The sequence below is a fragment of the Aythya ferina genome, assembly GCF_964211825.1.
Source record: "Aythya ferina genome assembly, chromosome: 2".
Taxonomy (NCBI): Eukaryota; Metazoa; Chordata; class Aves; order Anseriformes; family Anatidae; genus Aythya; species Aythya ferina.
In genome coordinates, this window is record NC_140297.1 from 24,507,997 (window position 1) to 24,528,274 (window position 20,278).

The following is a 20,278-nucleotide window of genomic DNA, read 5'->3' on the forward strand; positions in this document are numbered from 1 at the left end:
TTATCAATATTAATGTCTAAATACATATAGAAAATGCAGACTATATAGCACTCTCCTAATATTTTGTGTTTGAAAAAAAAAAAAAAAAAAAGAAGTGTCTTTCAAATACATTAATTCAATAGTATTTCCCATCATTCTGCAATCAGGGTTATTCAGAAAGTACTAGGTTTTCACCATTAATTTATACAGGCCATGTGTGGCTTCACAGCCCTATCAAATAACAGCATGAGGTGTTTGCCCTTACAGTGACTGAGCAGTTGGAGCTCACCACAGGTGAAAGTGCAGATGCATCTGCTCAGAGGTCCTGCCTGGTTTTCTGCTCCTGGCTGGGTTCATGGAAAGCAGGAAAAGAAGAGGAAACTCTCACATCATGAAAGACCTGTCTGCAAAATAACCTCTAGTGTGGCAGCAGGCTGTTATTCCTTCAGCTAAACTAAGAGTACTTTAACCTCCCTGTCACCTCATATTGTTTGGATTATGCCTGTTTTTATGCCAGTATTTATGTTGTCAGTTATCTTCAAGTTAAAGAACAAGTTGTTTGGCTTCCCACCGGTTTGTTATATGCAAAGCCTTGTTACGGGCAAAAGAAGCATGCCACATATGCAAAGTCAGTAATTTACTGGTGTTCTAATTACAGTCTTAACTGTCTCATTGAAAAGTCATTGTTAGCCCAGTTACAGTGACACTACACAGTTCAAATTGTGTAACACAGGTAAAATGACTTATACATAAACTTTCTAGAACTTTCCTCCATCTCCAGTGTTCATCTTTCCACTGCCCCTCAGAGTCCTAAGGCTGATGGTGTCCATCACTACAAGGCACAAGGAAGGAGTTACCATGAGTCTTTAGTATCCCAAGCCCTTGGTTGTGATAAAGGATTGCTTGTGATACAGGATTGCTTGTGATCACCAGGATCCTGATGTTGGTGTTGGCTTCTTCCCTTCTTCCTCCTCTGGGATTTGTCTGGGGCCTTTTTTCTGTTTGCTGGCATGCTACCTGCCTTGCTTCTTCTTTATCAGACTGTAAGTCCACGTTGTATCTTCATGTACTCTATATGGTGTGTTTGATGTAAATTGGATGATTCTTGGTTCTTATTGCTGCCCATAGGAATGGGTCACACAGTGCCCAAGGTTGCATTCATTTGATGACCAGTGACTGTCCCCAGTTTATAGCCCCCAGGACTCCCATATCTTCTTCTGCCTGTGCTTTTGAGGCCTCTGCCTTCATCCTATGCCTTCTCCCCTCTCTGCTGCATTTTCTTCTATGGTAATGAACAGAGAAATGTCTTGCTTCCACTATCTATTAGTTACAAAACTTTAATACCTGGTGTTACACCACACTGTTGTTCCAAGCTAAGCAAAATTAAAACCAAGCAGGTAACAGTCCCATGGTCATTAGGTAACTGCCATAACAAGCTGAAGCAAATTTCCAGCTGGGTCAAAACAAGTTCAGACAAACCCTAAGAGGCCCATACTGCTTGCTTGGTGCAAAGCTATGCCTATTACAAGCAATGGCAACAACATATTTAGTGGATGGAAAGACTGCAGATATTTTTCCCTTTGCCTGGGCTCTAGCTGTTTTTCTGACTTTAGCTTCCAGTGAGATCCTGGGCAGGTTCCTTTGCCTTTTTTAATCTGTAAAACAGAAATAAAATATATTGTTACCTTAATACAGCAAAATGAGAGGAATATGGTAGAAATGAACTGATCGTTGTCATTTGTTCAAAGGAGAATCTCTGGTTAGGTAAAATGAAAGAAGTCAAATCTAAGGAATGAAATTGGTCTTGGAAAGATGCTAGGAGACTTAGGACAGTCTGATCTGAATTCCTGTTGACAATCAAGTGAAAGAAATATTTGTTGTCACTCAGGTATGCGTGCTGAGAAACACGAGCATGGTGGAATATCTTAAACTGATCCATCCTATTTATATGTTCATTTTTTTAAAAACTAGGAACATAATCATCTACTCAAAATGGGAGGATCACCTTTTAGATACATAAACAGATAAAAAAAATCATTTCATTATTAAAGTACTGAGAAAATTAAATTGTTCTCAGAGGCTAGATGAACATTGATAAAGCCTAGTTATTCTGGACTAATCTTGTGGGGCAAAATACTCTCTAATGTGCACCAGAAGCAAAGATTATGGAGAGCATAACATATTGAAATCTAAATTAATCCTGCTTATTGACTGATAATATGCCCTGATCCTGGGGGAATATGCCTAATTTATTACATTTTAAATGATTTGGATTCCTTTAGGATGAGCAACTTCTCAATTTACTTTTCATTGGCTAACCGGTGAGGAAAAAAAAAAAAAAAAAAAAGTCATTAAATATGAATAGGATTGGTTTTTGTTTTAAAAAATTATTACCAAAAAATCACATTCAGCCAATGCTGTTTAGTCTGTATGCTTTTTCACTCTGCAAGGAAGGTAGAATATTTGGAGCACAGGCTCTCAAAAAATTGAAAAAGAAAATAAGAAACGTTTCATTGTTTCCTAGCAGACAGTTATTGTCCCCTGAGTATTCCTCTGTTTCTGAAGCCACTCGTCCCAGAACACCTGCAGTACAGACTGGGAGAGTGGTGCTGGTACAGCTGAGGGATCTCTGCTCCCAACTTCTGTCATATTCAAAAAATATAAAAATGGGGAAAAAAATAACATATTTTACTGTAAAGTCTTACAAGGCAACTTACCCAGGGGGTTACTTGATATAACCTCTGAGGCTGACCTAGTTTTCAGTAAGGGCTCTTGGCCCTGACTGTAGATTGGCACCCTACCATGTTTGACACTGTGCTCATAATACAGTCTAAGAAAGATACTTTGCTAGCTTAAAAAAAAAAAAAAAAAAAAAAAAAAGTAATGCCTCAATAAAAGGATAATAAAATAAAAGACAGAAGTGCAATTCTTGACCTGGACAATCCTTCCACAAAGGTGTCATTCCTATCTGAACTTAGTCCTTTTCCTACTCCCTTTGTTCATTTCCCTTTCACAGAATCTTGAAGCCCGTCCTCAGCCCAGTCATCACAAGGTACCATCTCCCTACTTAATTGATGTGCTCATTGCATTTGTGTTGGACTGGGTCCCATCAGGTCTTTAAAGGGATGAACATAAGAAACATAAACAGATTGTGCTGTGCATGAAAAACCAGTCTGTGTTGCAGTTGTATTTAAGTATCCTTCAGTGATAACTCTATGCTCTCAAACATACATGAGGGATTTAAGTGTTCAGCAGCATCCAATTTAAGGATGCTAAGGACTACTAAGTCTAATTTTCTATTTACCTAAAGGAATTATGCTCTTCTACCTTTGTTACAAGCCATCAGTTAAATCAACAATGTGGTAACATTGGACAACTGCTTCGTACCTTTTTTTAGTCTTTGATGAAACTTTAATGGAAATCCTATGAAATGTAATCATCTCTTTCTGTCACCTGCCTTACAGACTGCCTTCCGTATTCCCACTGGACTTGCGTATTGTTCCCTACTACTGCTTGGAAAACTATTATTAACTATTCAAGTCAGCACAAACCCATGGATGGTCAGGAAAACTCTTTGTGAATTTGATCACATCTCTTGCCTGGTAAGATGTGATCACTGTTATATTCACTGATATATATATATATATATATGTATATATATATATCAGTTTATAACATTACCTCCAAAGCTTGGGGGTTCTCTGACAGATAGGGCTGGCCCAAGGGTTTACTCCTTCCCATTGCTGTGGCCAGAAATGATGGCGCAGTTCTGGGAACCCTGCCTGAAGAAGAAGCAACTTTAATCCTGAAGATTAATAGGGTCGTCTTTCACTCCAGGCCAGAGTTCATTTCTGCACCTTTTGGGGATTGAAAAGCAGAGGTTTCAAGGTGCTCAGATATATACCACCTAATCCTAGAAGAGTATTGATCAGATGGAAGGATATTCCACACATCTTTTTTCTGCAACAAGCCCTATAATGCCTTTCAATTAAATGAGAAATATTTAAATTACAACACTTGTGGGTGAACTCTGAAGAAAGGTGAATGCAGTGGCAAACAACTCATTCATTGGAACTGGTTGCTCAGAGAACTGGTGGAGTCACTGTCCCTGGAGTTGTTTGAGGAAAATGTAGATGTGGTACTTAGGGATATGGTTTAGTGGGCAATATTGGTGGTAGGTGGATGGCTGGACTAGATGGCCTTAGAGATCTTTTCCAACCTTAATGATTCTATGACTCTGAATATTTTCTGTGACATACTGGCAGATCCATGGCCTACAGACCATCCTTGACTGTAGTCAGAGTTGCAGATGTTATGGAAAGAGACAGGCAAAAATGAGACAAAGCATATCATGATCCTTCTCTCAGTGTATCTTTTCGGCTTCTGGCACTGAGCAGTTCTCAGCCAGCACTCATATCCATATGTTCATGGATATGGGTTTCTTCCTTCCATTAATTTGTCTGTTTTTCTGAACACATCAATACCCTAGTACCCTATAGTAATGAGTTCCACGAGTTAACTATAGATTGGGTACAATGATCAGTGCATTAAAATTTCTGAAATCAAAGGTCATGGCTGCAAAGCAGGTAAAGAAAGATGTATTTGTGCTCAACAATATGTCACATTATATATTAATGTAATTGTTTAAATTTTATCCACATGGGTCTTTATTGGCTAACATAAAAGATAAAAAAATACTGTTATAAAGATGATATAAACTGCAAATATCTTAAAAAAGCTCAGACCTTCTTGCTTTGTTTAGTAATATTGCATAAAGTTCATTTTCTTTCTTCTAAAAAACACAGTTTCATTAAATGCCTGAAAGTTCAGGAGGTCTGAAGTACTGAACAGAGAGCTTCTGTTTATGCTAAAGATTCTGCAAGACAAGAAAAAAAATCTCTTTTGCAAGTGTTCACCAACTAGATTTTGACTTTGTAAAATGCGAATTGGGAATTTCAAATTCTGCCATTATGTTTCCTGCACAGAATATTTTACCTTTGACCTATTTAAAATAAAAAAAAAAAAATCCCATATAAGCTTTCAAACATAAAAAATATCATCGACTATCTCCAAATTTCATACAAAATCTAGGAGCACTCTATTAAAGACTCGCTGATAAGATGTTTAGTCATCATAAAGTTTAGTCATCATAAAGCTGTTGAGGTTTGGTGTCCAAGTTCCCCAAAGTTCTTGTACAAATTATCTTTGCAGCACTTACATATCATAAACTATGTTTAAAATTAAATGCTCCAATTAAATCAACAACTTCAGTTTGCCCTCTGGGGTCATAAACAACCAAAAAGTGATGTGTTTTTCCTCTGTCCACAGTAAGAGGCTTAGAAGGAGAGAGGGAGCAACAATAAAGACTGTTGAAAGGCCTTTCTGATAAAAGCCCTGGTTGTAGTTTTGCACTGTTATATTCTGATTTGCAGCTTTGTGGTCTTTCTTACCAATTATTGGAAGCATTGCCAACAAAACAGAGGTTGCACAAAAACTTTTCCCACACTCATTTCTACTATTCTGGTTCAGAGAACTTCATTCTTCATTGCCTAGCTCAGTTGTGTCATGGAGCTATGTTGTTACCACCCTCAAGGCAATTGCAAGATTTTCCCAGAGATTAAAGCACTTAGAAGCTTATTGTTTATTGGAGACCTACACTACAGAGTGCAGCAGAAAGGAGCATAACCCCAGCAAAAGGAATAGATTCTGTTTCCAGAATAGCCTGACTGGTCCATCTACTGTCCTCAGTGATTATTATAGTGCAAAGATACTTTTATTAAACATAATGATATTAAATGGACCTGATGCGATTTAACACATTTATGAGAGTCTTTCATGTCTCACTGTAGGAGGCTGATATTTAAACCCTAGTCCTCGCTGAACCTGAAAGCATTAATAATCCCCTTCTCTTTGGCCCATATGCAGGCTCATTACAGTTGCTCTTTATAGTTATCTATTTTCTCTTAGGCCCTTATGCAGAGAAGAATCCCTATAGAGGAAAAAGCTTAAGCACTTGATTAACTTTAAATACATTGAAGTCACTGCTCAAAGTTAAGCAGGTGCTTAATGCTTCCCTGAATCAGGGCCTTACAGCCTAGTGTTTCTGTTTCTGTACTGGTTCAGAAAATAATGATCTGGGATTTGAGTGTTCTCTCAACTTCCTTGATACAAATCAGAAGGACTCCATTTAGACTAAAGAGCTTTGTTCATCTTTTCCTAGTATATTATAGAGCCATCCAGAAAATTGGGTGCAAAATATTACCAGTGCAGAATAGCAATTTAAATATACACGGCATTCACTTTTGTCGGTCAAAGAACGTACAAGGTATCTTCTGCAACACCGAGCCAGTGGTGGAGCACCAGCAAAAAAATAGAATCATAGAATCATGTAGTTTGGAAAAGACCTTCGAGATCATCGAATCCAACCATCATCTTACACTACAAGTCCACTGCTACATCATGTCCCTTATTGACACATTTACATGTCTCTTAAATATGTCCAGGGATAGTGACCCAACCACCTCTCTGGCAGCCTGTTCCAATATCTAACCACCCTTTCCATGAAGAAATTCTTCCTAACATCCAGTCTAAACTCCCCTCATTCAGCTTGAAGATGTTTCCTTGCATCCTAAGACATCAGGATCAGACTGAAGTGATTCTTCTCAGTGTGACTGCATTAATTGCCTTTAGCCAATTGTAAAGGGATGAGTAGAAGGGGGCAACAAGATGTGTAGGCAGTGATGAGTACCAAATGCAGGATGTGGATGTCATGTGTCCTCCATGGATATCTTGATAGCCAGCCCTCCCTGTTAGCCAGCATGCGAGTGAAAGACATGTGAAGACCTGCCTTCTATTTCCTCCTCTGGTTACTGTGATCCTCTCCCTCAAGAATAAGGACAGCCTTTATGATCCAAGGGCACAATACTTAAAATGCTGCCAAAATCCTCTTTTCCCCAACTATGTGCAATATAAATGCCAGGCAGAGCTCTTCCTAATAGCTTCTTAAATCTGGTTTCATGAAGGATGAGAAAGCTCTCTGGACATCAGAACTTGTTTGGATTTTCCCAGTTTTAAAAAAGTTCAAGCGCCTTGCTTTTAGAAAATGCAATTGTGAAGTCAGACTGGTCTCTGTGACACTCTGTGAGATAGTCAGTTGGCAGCTTTTTTCACCTGTATTTCCTCTAAACAAAAAACAAACACCAAATTAAAACTGCAATTCCAGCAACAGATATTCTATCTACATCTACATCTACAGCCAACTGTGATTCCACTATTGCTCTCAATCTTGCCTGCCATGAAGCAGTATCTGACCTTGCTAGACAAGACCTGATGGCCCAGGCCATAATCATGTACCTGCTGACAGTAATGTTTGCTTTGTCCAAGATTTTGCATATGTACTCCAGAGCTCCCATTGCCCTTCTACTTTGAAACTTCATGTTTGATTTTTGTGTATGATGTGAATAGGATTTCAGGTATGTTTCATATATTTAAAGGGCAGATCCTTAGTATCAAGGGCAAATTCACAGGCAATCTCAAATGGTAATGTTCATAGTGAAGTTTAATGGGTTAATTAATGGTTTTTCATTCAGGAAAAAATTTCCAAATATTCCCCGAATGCACGTTAACCTACAGCATCCTTAACCACTGCCAAACAACACTGTCAACAGAGCCCTTCCTGCTAGAAGCTGACATCACTTATCTCTCAACAAACAGTAACTATGGACATCAACACGTAATGTTAAATTGCTAAAAAAAAAAAAAAAAAAAAAAAAAAAAAAAAAAGCAGACTGGAGTAAAGTTCTTGGGATTGTCCTAAATCTCAGATTATTCACAGGACAAGGCAGGTACTGCCTGCAGAGTCACAGGTTCAGTATAGGCTTTGTCCCTGGGAGAAGAGAATACAGCATACAAAATGCAGAACTACCATTATCGCTGCCTATGCACAGCACATGTATCTCTTGAAGCCAGAAATAGTTAACTGGCATAGAATGAGCACATGCAGAGCTGGTAGATATGCCCAATTGAATGAATCAGTTTATATATTTTAATCCTTCTTAAACAGGTTTATCCTCCAAAGAGTTTCTCATTTCTTCTTCTTTTCCATGATTTAGCAGCCAGGAATCTTACAGCCCTACTGTGCTTAGAAGGGGGCTCTAATTTTTTATTTCTAACAAGGTTTCCAGCAGATTTTGAATGTCATACAAGTATTCTATTTGCACATTAGCTTCTTTCAGACTGAACACATCCAGAGCTAAATTATTCTTGAGAGCCATGCAGGCAAAGGAGCCATCACTTCCTGTGCTGTGGAAGGTAGTATCATTTGAGGGGAAGGTTTAACAGATGCTTTTCTTCTGAACACCTGCATCTGAGAAACATTTAAATACCTAGTTCTCTTTTTCCCTGCTAAGGAGACTTCCATACACTTGTCATTGGGTGGAAGCCCTATAGCCACATGCACTGTACAGGAATACTCCAAAAGTTTAAGTGCACATGATTTTGGAAGCTAAACTAAAAATGGCTGAACTTGGACTCCTGACTCTATAAATCTGGCAACTTCAAAAACCGTGGAGTCTATAAAACAACACCAAAGTGTTGTAGTGATCAGAGAAGACCATTGAGTCCCAAAACATCAAAAGGCAGTAGTTTTAGTTCTACTCCACTACAAAGCAAAGGGATTTATTAGAAACAAATCTTCCCCCTACTTGTGTTGAATAAGATCCTATATGGATCTTAATAGAAATTTCCCTATCTATTTTGGTGGGAGAGGACTGGGACCTACATGAAAATATTTCATACTATGCTCATAAATATACCTGTCCTGAAATAAATGTTTGTTTGTTTTTTGACAATGAATCCGTTCCCCCTTCAATAAAGAAGGAGAAAAAGCAAAACGTCACCTCTGCTATGATGTTCTTGACTTTTGTCTTAGCTCTGTTCTCCTGCAATGGCTGTGTTTCAAATAGAACTTTCTTCTAACATGATCTGTTCTCTGTGTGAGTGGGGCACATTCTGTCTCTGCCTCTTTTGTGCTAAGATTCACAGGTCAGTCACCTGATTGTTTACTAGCATTTCTCATCTGAGACAAAAGTCAGGAATCAATCAGTAAGGGTCTTCAGAACTTAACAGAAAACAAAGATAATATTACTTATTTTGAAACAAAGAGAATTTAAAATATAAGGCAGCTTATGTTGCACCACTTTGAGGCACAACCTGAGCATCAGCTGAACTAGTTAGTTCCCATTGTTAACACTCACTAAAAGCTGCAACCCAGAGTATAGGCACAGGTCAACACATACCTACTAGAAGAAAGAAAAAAAAATCCACTGTTGATAAACATAGAGAGGCTGTAAATAGAAACCATTGAGAAGTCTGAGATCTATAATACTAGCAGATATGAGAATTGCTGTGAAATCCAAACAATCTGCCATGTAACAATATTTGTTATCTAGAGTTTTTAGACAGACAACTGAAAAGGAAAAGCATTAGAGCTGTCAGAACTATCAGAACCAGATTCATTAATAATTCTCAGTATCTCATGGAAGACACAGGATTGCTGCAATCCTGAGAAATAAATGGAATACTTATCCTTTAACCGTGCTTCAAGAGAAACCATTTTTAATGTGACATTCTGTATCTGGTAATATTTTATATGTAAGCAGATTCAGTTTTCTGCACAGACATACAGCCTGCTACTGAAGAAGCAACAAATAACAACAGCGATTATTTCAATCTGCAACTGGAAGCAAGGGTATAGTCTAACCCACGGCATGATGAGCTCATCATACTGAGGGAAATGAACACCATACAACACTACCTCATAAAAGCTTTTGATGGCATTTTTTCATCCAAGAACAACAAACAAAATATTGGCATTATTTCTATCCTTTGTAGCATTGTCATCATTTAGCTCAAACACCATTATCCATTATCCATTATCCATTAGATAACTGCATATCCAATGCCATACATAAATGGAAAGATGCAGGCCATATGCTGATTAGAAATTACTATATAGTAAGATCTGATGCTCATTTGTGCTGACATTTGCCATTTTCTTGCAAAGACAACAATTATCCTTCTTTCCAAACAGAGATATTTTTGGTGTGACATTTATCCATAAGGATTCGGTATGTTCCAGGAAATAATCTTGTCATTATATTAAACAAGTCTCTACTTAACATTAGGTTGGACATTATCAATCAGCTGAGACTATCATCAGTACAAGTTTTGAGACATCACAGGGATCATCACCAAAATATTACAACTGACATACCTAGACATCTGATGAGACACAACAAATCCTACAATACAAGCAACCCGAGTGACACTTACTGCAAACCTCTAAAAAAGTATGTTTTTTGGGGAAAAAAAAAAAAATCATTCTACTTTGAGAAATTAGAAAAAAATAAATAAAAACAAAACAAAAACAAAAAAGCAGAAGAAAGACTAAGAATGTATTTTCAGACAAAGTTATCTAAGAATTATAACAAAACATGAAAATCTCTGTAGAAAGATTGATGGTAAAAAAATAATATCAGCTCAAAAAGTAATTATGAGACAATGAAAAGAAGACAGAAAATAAGAACACTTTCCCCTCCCTTCAATCAAAACTATTCTCAGGTCTGGGTTTGTTAACAGTACCAGCAAAAGCTGGTCCTGTGGAACAGGGGATGTATACAAACTAGAAGACATTAGATGAACCAAAAATCAAGTATGAAACATAATTCCCAAGCTTCTCATCTTCATCATGTCTGAATGTGTAACACTCCACTGATTCAGTCTGGATTTGATCTATTGGTTAAGCACCAGTGGCCTGCTGAGAAGAAAAATGTTAAGGGTAACAGATCCACTGCTCTTGGGTGGAATCCAGTTTACTCATTCAGATCTCGAACTTAATGAAATTTTGGTGTCTGGTGAGTCATTCTACATAGTATAATTAATTACTTTCACTCCCCATAGAGGTGACAGGAATGATAAATTTCCCAGAGGAGTGCAGATTAAGACCCTGTTTGATTAGGTTAGGCACTTCCCTCTTTCCTTTGACTTTGTGAGAATCAAGAAGCCTCAAAACTGATTCAGTCCAGTTAATTTAGAATTCTATTTCATATAGGAAATAACAACAATTTTAATGCCTCTGACCATTTCATTCACACCTAATGAAACAGAGTTCCAAGAGGCCTCTTCATAAGGCCTGAAGAGGAAAAATTTCTGCTTCATTAGGGTCTGCCTTTCACATACCCATCGGATGGTGAGAGCTCTGACACAGTGAGTGCCAACCAAACTGTTCTCAGCCTCACTGAGTCTTCATTTCTTAGTCCCAAGAGATTTCTCTAGTTCCTAGGCCATGAGCTGGCAACTTGGACTCTCCATATCTCCTCCTAAAACTGGCAGATTGGATAGCAATATCACAAGACTGATTTTACTGGGGCTTCAGCACGGGGAACAGGCTAGTCCCTCTTCATGGAACAACTTTTATTTTGTAATCAAAAACTACTACAACATAGAGAATAGAAATACTCTATATGCAGTATCTCTCTATATACTATATGGAGAATAACAGTTGTCTCACATTCCACACTACAGCAGAAAACCCCAGTCAATCAATTCTCTGCTCTTCCCTGGAAAGTCCAGGAATGCAGCTTTGAAACTCTTCCCACAAAGATCATTCTTTGTCACAGTGGATGGTGGTTCTTATCAAGTGCAAAAAAAAATAAAATAATAATAATAATCTCAAATAGGGCATTGTGAAGCTTTAAGCATGAGGCAGCTACTTCAGGGTTATTAGATCTTTGAACCAATATTCAAGGGAGTTGCAAACAGGATATTAAAGTCAGTCACTTTTTTGTTGTAATAAAAAATGAAAACATGACTAAGAAAGAACAATTTTTTTTATTTGTCTTTTTTTTTTTTTTTTCACATTTTTCCCTTCCCTGATCAGATATCTCTGTATCTGTTATAAGAACAAGAGAAATTAGGAAAATTGCTTAGCTTAGACCTATTCTAGGGAAATCTGAACAATTTATTCAGAACTGTTGTTCATTATTAAGCATTTACTATACAGAAGGAACTATTAAACTGTAGAACTGTCAAAACTTTGGGGAACAATATCTTCGGTTCTTCCATCATTAACTCTGCAAGCTGCATCCCATTCTACAAATATAAATTAACTATTTATAGAATATAAATTATCCATTTCTAGCTCACCTCTGGTGTGAAAAAGCATAAGTTACATCAACATCATTTCTAGATATACAAAAGTTCCCAGCTGTTGCTCTTTCCTTTGTTTTGCTTTCAGTAGCCATTCTTTGAGGAGGCAATGGAATCACATATTTGGCAGAGTAAAAGAATTCAACAGCTTATTTTTTAATTAGCATTCAAAATTCTCTAATATTATAAGTTTTGGAATAAATCCTTGCAACCTATATATTGCATTCAGATACACTTTTGGTTTTACTCTTCTTTTATCTCTGCCTTTGCAGGTAAAGTAGTACAAATAGGTAATGAGGAGACACTTGAAAAGCCCTAAATGAATGTTACTATCTAATATTTGTCTAAAAAGGTGACTCGGTAACAGATGATTTGGAGGTGTGTTAGCATGATGCTGGTTTCCACTCCAAACTGAAAGTTTGGGTCTGAAACCATGCAAGATCACAGAGGTTAGAGGTTGTCTGAGATGTCCACAAAACATTCAGTTACTAAGTATGAAGAGCAGCTCCCTGTCCAGATTTATAGCATCCCCTGCTGTTTCAACAGCTCAACACTGAGATACACTCCAAACGGAAATGGTGTCCCACATCTCTGGCTGACAGGGAAAAGTGAGGTAATGGAAAAAAGCAGCAAGAGAGAGTCTGACACTAAGAGCAAGAAAATGTTTTCACAAAGTGAACTTTCTGAACACAAAGGTTAGCTACACATGTTGACACAGAGTAGTCACAGTTGGGTGAATTAACAAGATGTCAGTGGTGGTTTGGCTCTGTAGAAAAAGGGAAATTCTAGTGGAAGCAGCATGCTCCATGTCCATCATGTGAAACCTTAGTAATATTGATAACATCTGACATTGCATAAGGCAACTGGAATAGATAGATTTAACTCTTTTTTTTTTTTTTTTTGAGTCCTCTGTGACATAGGAAAGTCATTAAAGCAGCTGGCACGCACAGAAAAATTTACAGGCCTGAACTACAGTCATTGGATGGATTTAAAATGTAACTGGTTCCAACAACTGCTTTGCAGGAAAATAGGATTCCAGTGCTCTCTACCATTGGTGAGCATTGGACATCCTCATCTCCAAAGTCTGACTGCAATTTGTGGCATACTCTCAAATTCAAAAGGGATAACAGATTCAGTTCCCTTTGCTTTTACTGAGAATCCAGCCAGAGTAATCTGTCACTCAAGGCATACAGTAACACCAGACTATTAGAAGCTCAGTGTTAGAGAAGTGAAGAAATAGTGCTGGCATGGTCCTCATTGTCTTTCCTAGCAGCTGATGTATCATGGCAATTTTCATGTTGTGTAAATTCTGCCTCAGAAATATAAAAGACATTGGCAAGCAGAAGAAGTAAGCTCTGAAATGTACAGGGTTTTCAATCCTATTTCATGACAGCTGGAGCAATAACTTGTGTTCCCCTTCTATTTCCTTCTTTTCCTCTGTGGTACTCAAGTACATTATAAGCAGAGGTATTATTTATATGTAACACAGGATCTTTTCTAATCCCCATGTATTAGTGAAGTTAACTACAGCTCACTCTGTACTGCTGTTTGCACAGCTGGATGTGTCAGATAGAATAAGTTCATCCTTTCTAAGATGAGCTTAAATCCGCAGCCTGCTAGTGTCTTTCCCATTTACACCAACCACTGTTTCACATTGTTCCCATAAGGGAGGCTGGTTTTAGTGAAGTCATGTTCTTGGCACAACCCTACAGGTGCATGAATGCTGATAAATCACCGTGGCACACTATCAGATCTGAGTGTTTATCTTCGAGTCACAGAATGTATCTAATTACGAGTAAAAAGTCATTGAGATTTGTATTACAAGACCTACAGCTAATGACTCATTGAAGGTACCTTGCATCCCCATGGTAAAAATAAGTGCCACTTTCAGTGACAAAAGAAATCAGTTTACAGGGTTACTCACAGATGTGTGAAATTAGAACATGGGCTTTGCTTGCATGAAAGAGACGTTAGCTCCAGAAAGTTCAAAAGCTTTTCTTCCTACAACAAATACAAATCAGGGAAATTCAGGTTCGCCGTCATGGGGCTGCTAATCATGACCACTGTTCTCCCTTACCCAGGGTCAGATGAGATGGATGCTGAAGAAGAGAGCACATTGCTATGCTTTACAGAGTGCCATGCACACTGGGACTCAGCTCACAGATTAAGACAAATTCAGATGTCTGCAGGTAGCTGTCTACATGTCAGCTGAGTCTGAGGCCTCACTGCACTCAGTGTAGACAGGTCAGGATCTCACACCAGCATCTCAAGGCTGGCTCAGCTGACAAGTCACTGCAGCAGGGATCAGTACCAAACTGGGAGTACATGGTGCCAGCTGGGATGACCAGGATGCCTGCATGAAGGGTCGCATCTATTTCACACCACAGCATGCTGCTGCCCCAGAGAGGCAACCCATCTTTATTTTGGGACTCCTTTTATGGCTCTAAATTCCTCTAAGTCAGTTCCTCATACTTCAGGTTCTTCATCTTTTAGAAATCATTCTTTAGGCTGCACTGGCTGTCTTGACTTGATCTCCATCAATTCTAATGAGAGTTTAGAGACACAGTGCACATGCCAAATCCCATCTACTGACATTAAATGTCATAGGAAGCTGAATCCTGCCCTGTGGCATTTCATGCTGCAGGCATGCCATAACTGTATATTTTTAATTTTCCATTATCCGTGAGCAGACTGGTTTGTGAAAAGGTTGCTTTACAGGTGAAGGCATATTGAAGCAGCCACCATTTGGAGAAAGCTGTAGTGCAACATTCTAATTCTTTGATTTTGGCTCCATAGGAGTTGGGACTATACTTCTCTAGGTCCCAAGTTGCATGTTTTTTCACTGCTGTACCCAAGAAAACAAAGTCCCTACAAAACCGAAGATGACAGAGAACATGGTTCAGAAACAGTAAAGGTGGGTCTTGTCTCAGTTAAGCTAGCAGTTATTGGCAGAGAAACAGGTGCATCACATCCTAGCACAGATATCTAAAATAGAGCAAGTGACTCATGTCTCTGAAGTGCCCATTTCTCTTAATAGTTTCCAAACAGGTCACATACTACAAGTCCACATGTGGATTTTTGAAGTTGTGCAAGGCCATTTGAACCCCAGTTTGGCTTTGTGAGAACCAGATCAAGGACAGAAGGTATACCATTACTGGTGTTTTTCTTCAACCACATTTTCTTTACCCCACCATTTCTCCATATAATGGAGAGGTAACAATAAGTCAAAGATGCATTTAAAATTGTATTTGCAATCTCAGGAGTGCTACCAAAACTTTGCTACTACCACAAACAATAGTTCACAGGGGTGGTATCTGCCCAGTGTGCCATGGCATGGTGAGGATGACAGCCAAGACTATGCTGTAAGTTCTTGTGTCTCATGTGCAGGATCCTACATGTACCACCATGGTCAGCTATTACCTGCACTGAGTCAGCTCTCTTAGCCATTATGCAGTGACATACCACTTAGTCATTATGCAAATCAATACGCCCTTAGAAGTTCTTTCAAAATCAAAATTCCTTGCCTAGCTCAAGCAAAAAGTCTAAGTTTTCCATTTTCTTTCCCTGTCTTGATCCTTATCTGCACAGCTTCCTTTGCTTTCTTCTGTTGTATTCACTTTAGTATCTCAATCCTTCTACCACTATGTGCATCTCTTCCCTGTTTTCTTGACAATTTTATATTGGACTTTAATGTCCGAGGTTCCCAGAATGGCCACGCAAACTTCCAAAAGGACCATATCTACACTGCAAGACATTTTGCTGCATAGCATTAGCTAATTAAATACTAATTAGATTTAGATCTATAGCGTCAACTCCTAACTAACTGTAATTTGGCAGATTTATTTTTTTTACTTAAACTGCTTTGACATAAATTCTTACCTCAGTGATTGCCCATAAGTATTTTAAAATTAGTTTCATGAAGGGAAAATATTTTAATTAGCTACACCTTTCAGTGTAAGAAATATGAATAAAAATCTTAAATACTGAGCTTGGACACAAAAGTTACTTAGGACAAAGGTAAAATAAAGGTTTGGTGACATTTGCATTATCCCATAGCTGTGTGAGGTTTTTCATAGTTAATTTAGAAACAGGTATTCTTTTCACCCCCACCCACAGTATTTTCATAGCCAGGATGAACACAGCTGGACTGGTAGCTAGATTTTTTTCCAGAGCAGGAGAAAAAAAATTCTTGGAGTGACTTCTTGAAGTATTTCATGCTCAGATTTTATTTATAATCAGGGATTAACATAAAGTATTGTCACATTATTCTAGGGGAAACATATTAAATACCAACTAACTGTATCTATGCCAAAAAGCAATTTTATATTCTTTGTTGAGAGAGACAGAGTAATTTTGGAGGTCTTTCCAAAAGAGATTTGATGACAGAGCAGAAATCAATGAGCCAATCGATATACAACCATCTTCACAAACAGTTAAAGAGGAAATTCTGGCAGTCCTTAAACAAACAACAGTACTCTCTACCTGGTAAGTAGTTAAAAAGCAAACTTACTTTACTTGTGAATGATTGATTTTAAAAAGTCTCTGGGTGTCTCAAAGGAAACTTGAGGAAGTCCAATAGTGTATGATCAGCAGAGAACTGAGAGGGGAGAGAAAATGGAGCTTCCAGAACAATGGAAGTAAATTGTTAGCCACCTCCTGTGATCTGTAAAGCTGGCAAGAGCTAAGAGAGAAGATTAAAAACATGCGATGAAGTGAGACGCTTTTGTGCTTGCATATATAAAGTGATGTCCACCACAATACAGCTTTGTGGTTTTAAGGAAAAAAATAATAATAATATATGTAAAAAGTAGCAGAGATACTGAATATTTATACTGAATACTGTGCTGTAGTCTATCTTGCAGAGCCTTACCTAAAACATGAAATAAAATTGGCCAGGGTTGGAGCATTGTGAATGTAGGTATCTGAATGCTGAATACTGATTGCTAGTGACAATATAGCTAGGTACTTAGAACAGTGGCACAAGATGTGTTGTATTAATAAATTCAGTCAGCAGTGAAGCAGGAGGATGAGGGCATAAAAATAATATAGCTTCAGAGATTCAAGCATGGGCAGAAAATAATAATTCAGTACTAAACGGAAACCAGTTCCAAAGGAATGTATGAGAAACCTGAAAGGTCACTCTACCAGATAAACTACCCAGTATGGAGACCTTGTTTTCTTAGGTTTTTATACCAAGATGAGAAAATAAAGTCTTAATCCTCAACCAAAATTAACTGTGGCAGTAAAAATACTGTTAATAACAGCAATCTTGATACAGAAGGAAAGATACAATTAAATAATAAAGAAGCCAGACTTGTCATGTCTTGAGTGGCAAATCCATAAATGTGTGATCTGAATAGTGTTAAACTGTAGAAAGAAGTTGGGAAAACTTGTGAAAACATAATTAGGGAGTAATTAAACCCTACCTATAAGACAGATAAACAGTTATAACACAAAAACTCACTTGTCTTACATTTCCTCTCTTAGAAGAAGTACATCAATGTATTATATCAGTTCTAGTGCTTTTCTTTCACCAGTGGTTAAAAAGTGCTTAAGTAGACAGGTGAAAATTGCCACCAGATGAAGGACTGGGGAGCTGGCAGAGAGCTCCTCATGTCCTGGGGTACATCGGGGTGGGAGGTGGGTCAGGGGCGGTGCAGAGAAAGATCTCTGGACATGAACTTCATGTAAGCTGCTCAGGAGGTTGCAAGGAGTAAGCCTTGTTTTCTGCCCTGCATACCTCCTGTCCTGCACACGGGAATTTCAGGCAGCAGATTGCAAGTCAGGAACCGAATGCCAGTGCAGGCTGTTCATGATAGGTCCTTCTAGTTTATCATTTTGGTATTGTTGGCAAGGGAGTGCTCTAGAACCTTCTTTGTGCTAATTGGCTTTTCTACTGTGGTGATCGCTATTTGTAAGATGTGGTTTCCTTAACAACCCATTGAATGATCTCTGGAGAAAAAAAAAAAAAAAAAAAAAAAAAAAAAAAAAAAAAAAGCACATCACTCTCATGCACGAAAACATGAAAATCACCCATCAAAGCAGATTGTGAAGTTTGATGAAATCAACCTGCAAAGTGTAATGTGTATAACACCGCATCAGCAAGGCTTCCTTGAGGAGATAACTACAGTCACAAAATCATTATGCCAGTTGCTAATAAGAGGGAGGAAGAATGATTCGCAAACAAGTCGTGTAACTTGCCTACAGGAGCACCACAGGGAGGAGTGCTGTTACTCATTACGTTGCGTGTCAGCTCCAAAGAGGCCACAAGTGCAGCAGAACAATACCCATGACGTCTTGGGTGGCCAAAGGTTTCTTACATTGTTTCGCATTCATTGTGCACTTGAAATTTTCTCAAAAAAGAAAGGAAGCCTTTGGGCCTGCAAGAGGCTTGCTGCCTGTATAAATTAAATGACATGCACTTCAATATACATATACATGTACATATATATAAATATATATGTATATATAGATTCAGCACCTCTCAGAACAGAGGAGAAAACATCAGTTTTCAGCACTCTTCCAGCCTGTCATTCAGAAGAGGGAGGGAAAGGATTCTTAGGCTTCTTCCACAGTTCTTCTCTATTCCTTTTATTTGTATTTCATTTTGCAGGGTTCATTTTGCACACAGTCCTAAAAAAAGGAAAATTCTTTTATTTCAGTTTTTTATTATAAATGCATGCGGAGTATGTTGTATGGTTTTTCAGGCTGCATGGAATGAAGTGAAAAAGAGTTTTCAATCTTTTAATGCTCCATGCTTATGGAAGAGGCATAAGAAAATGGTCCATGGGGATCCCATATTATTATTTGAGGGATTTTTATTTTTCAGGCCTGGTCAGGTTTTATGACTGGCGTGTTTCCGAGAGTGCACCTCTCAAGCACTGGGGTTTATAATGATTTCTCCTTACGCTATTTATCTCTCTTTTCCAGTTGCAGTGCATTTATCCTCATGCAGACAGAAGCATGACAGGAGAGGAGAGGAGACGTCAAAGAGATTCTGCTGAAGAGAGGAATATGGATTTCCCCGTTCCCCTCCCTGAAGGATATTTTCAACAAGATGCAAGGTTTTGCAATGCACAAATATATTAGCAGTGCAAAAGCAAACAGGAAAGGTTGTGACATTTGCTGAAGTTCTACTAAACTAACTCAGGTTGTATACACAGGGACAGAAGAATTTGGGGGCTGGCTGTTTGCCTTAAAAAGCATGCATTTTACAGTCTGTCCTCTGTGTTCCCCAGCAAATTCTCCTCCATCTACTGTGAAACAGAAAATAATTTGCTTTTTTATAGCTCGAAATCAAAAAGTTAAAATACAAAACAGCTGATACTCATTTGATTTTTGTAAAAGCTAGGCTTTCTGTTTGATTTGCTCCCTTCCTTTTCCTTTAGGTACGTAGCACAGCAGTTGTTTCCAGCATCTCTCCATTGGAACACTGGATGAGTAAATAATGGAAATATTTATCAGCAATCCCAACTTCTTTTTTTAAAATATTCACACAACAGATGTTTTAGTGCAGGATTTGGAGAGGTGACACTGTTTATGCAAGAATGTATTAATTCTCTGACAAGGTATGGGACTTAAATGTAATTACACAGTGTGATGACAGTGAAAGGCAGTTAAACACAGTCTACTAAATAGTGAAATGCTGGGTCTTTCTCCAAGTCAGAAGAAAATACAGATTTTTTTTAATACTTTAGATCCACCTTTACAAAAAGGTATAATCCTAGATGGGGAATAGAGAAGACAGTGTTTTCCGCAAAAAAAAAAAAAAAAAAAAAAAAAAAAAAATAATAATAATAATAATAAAATAAAATAAAAGAGAGAGAGAAAAATATTTTTAAATGGATTTTCAAAGGTGCTAAAGGAGTTAGGTGCTCAAATCTTATGGATTGGAATAAGTCGATTGTGCAAGGTTCTTTGCAAATCACAGCTGTAATGTCCATAAAAGAAAGACAATTTTATAGCCAAGGTACCTAACTGGGACCTGGTAGATCTGAGATTCATGCATAGCTCTGTCTGACTTTGCAAGCCACTTGCCCTGTGCATCAAATTCTGTTTCTGCGAAGCACTAATGAGGAAAATGGCATTCCTC

The 20,278-nt window shown here is 38.0% G+C and overlaps 1 long non-coding RNA gene across 1 annotated transcript in view; it reads left to right on the plus strand.

Annotated features, from left to right (window-relative positions):
- LOC311431986 overlaps nt 1-19,958 on the plus strand; it is a 100,169-nt gene extending 80,211 nt beyond the window's left edge. The window contains exon 4 of the long non-coding RNA XR_014689754.1: nt 19,123-19,958. This is a non-coding gene — a long non-coding RNA (uncharacterized lncRNA). The remainder of the gene's footprint in view (nt 1-19,122) is intronic.
- The last annotated feature ends 320 nt before the right edge of the window (nt 19,959-20,278 follow it).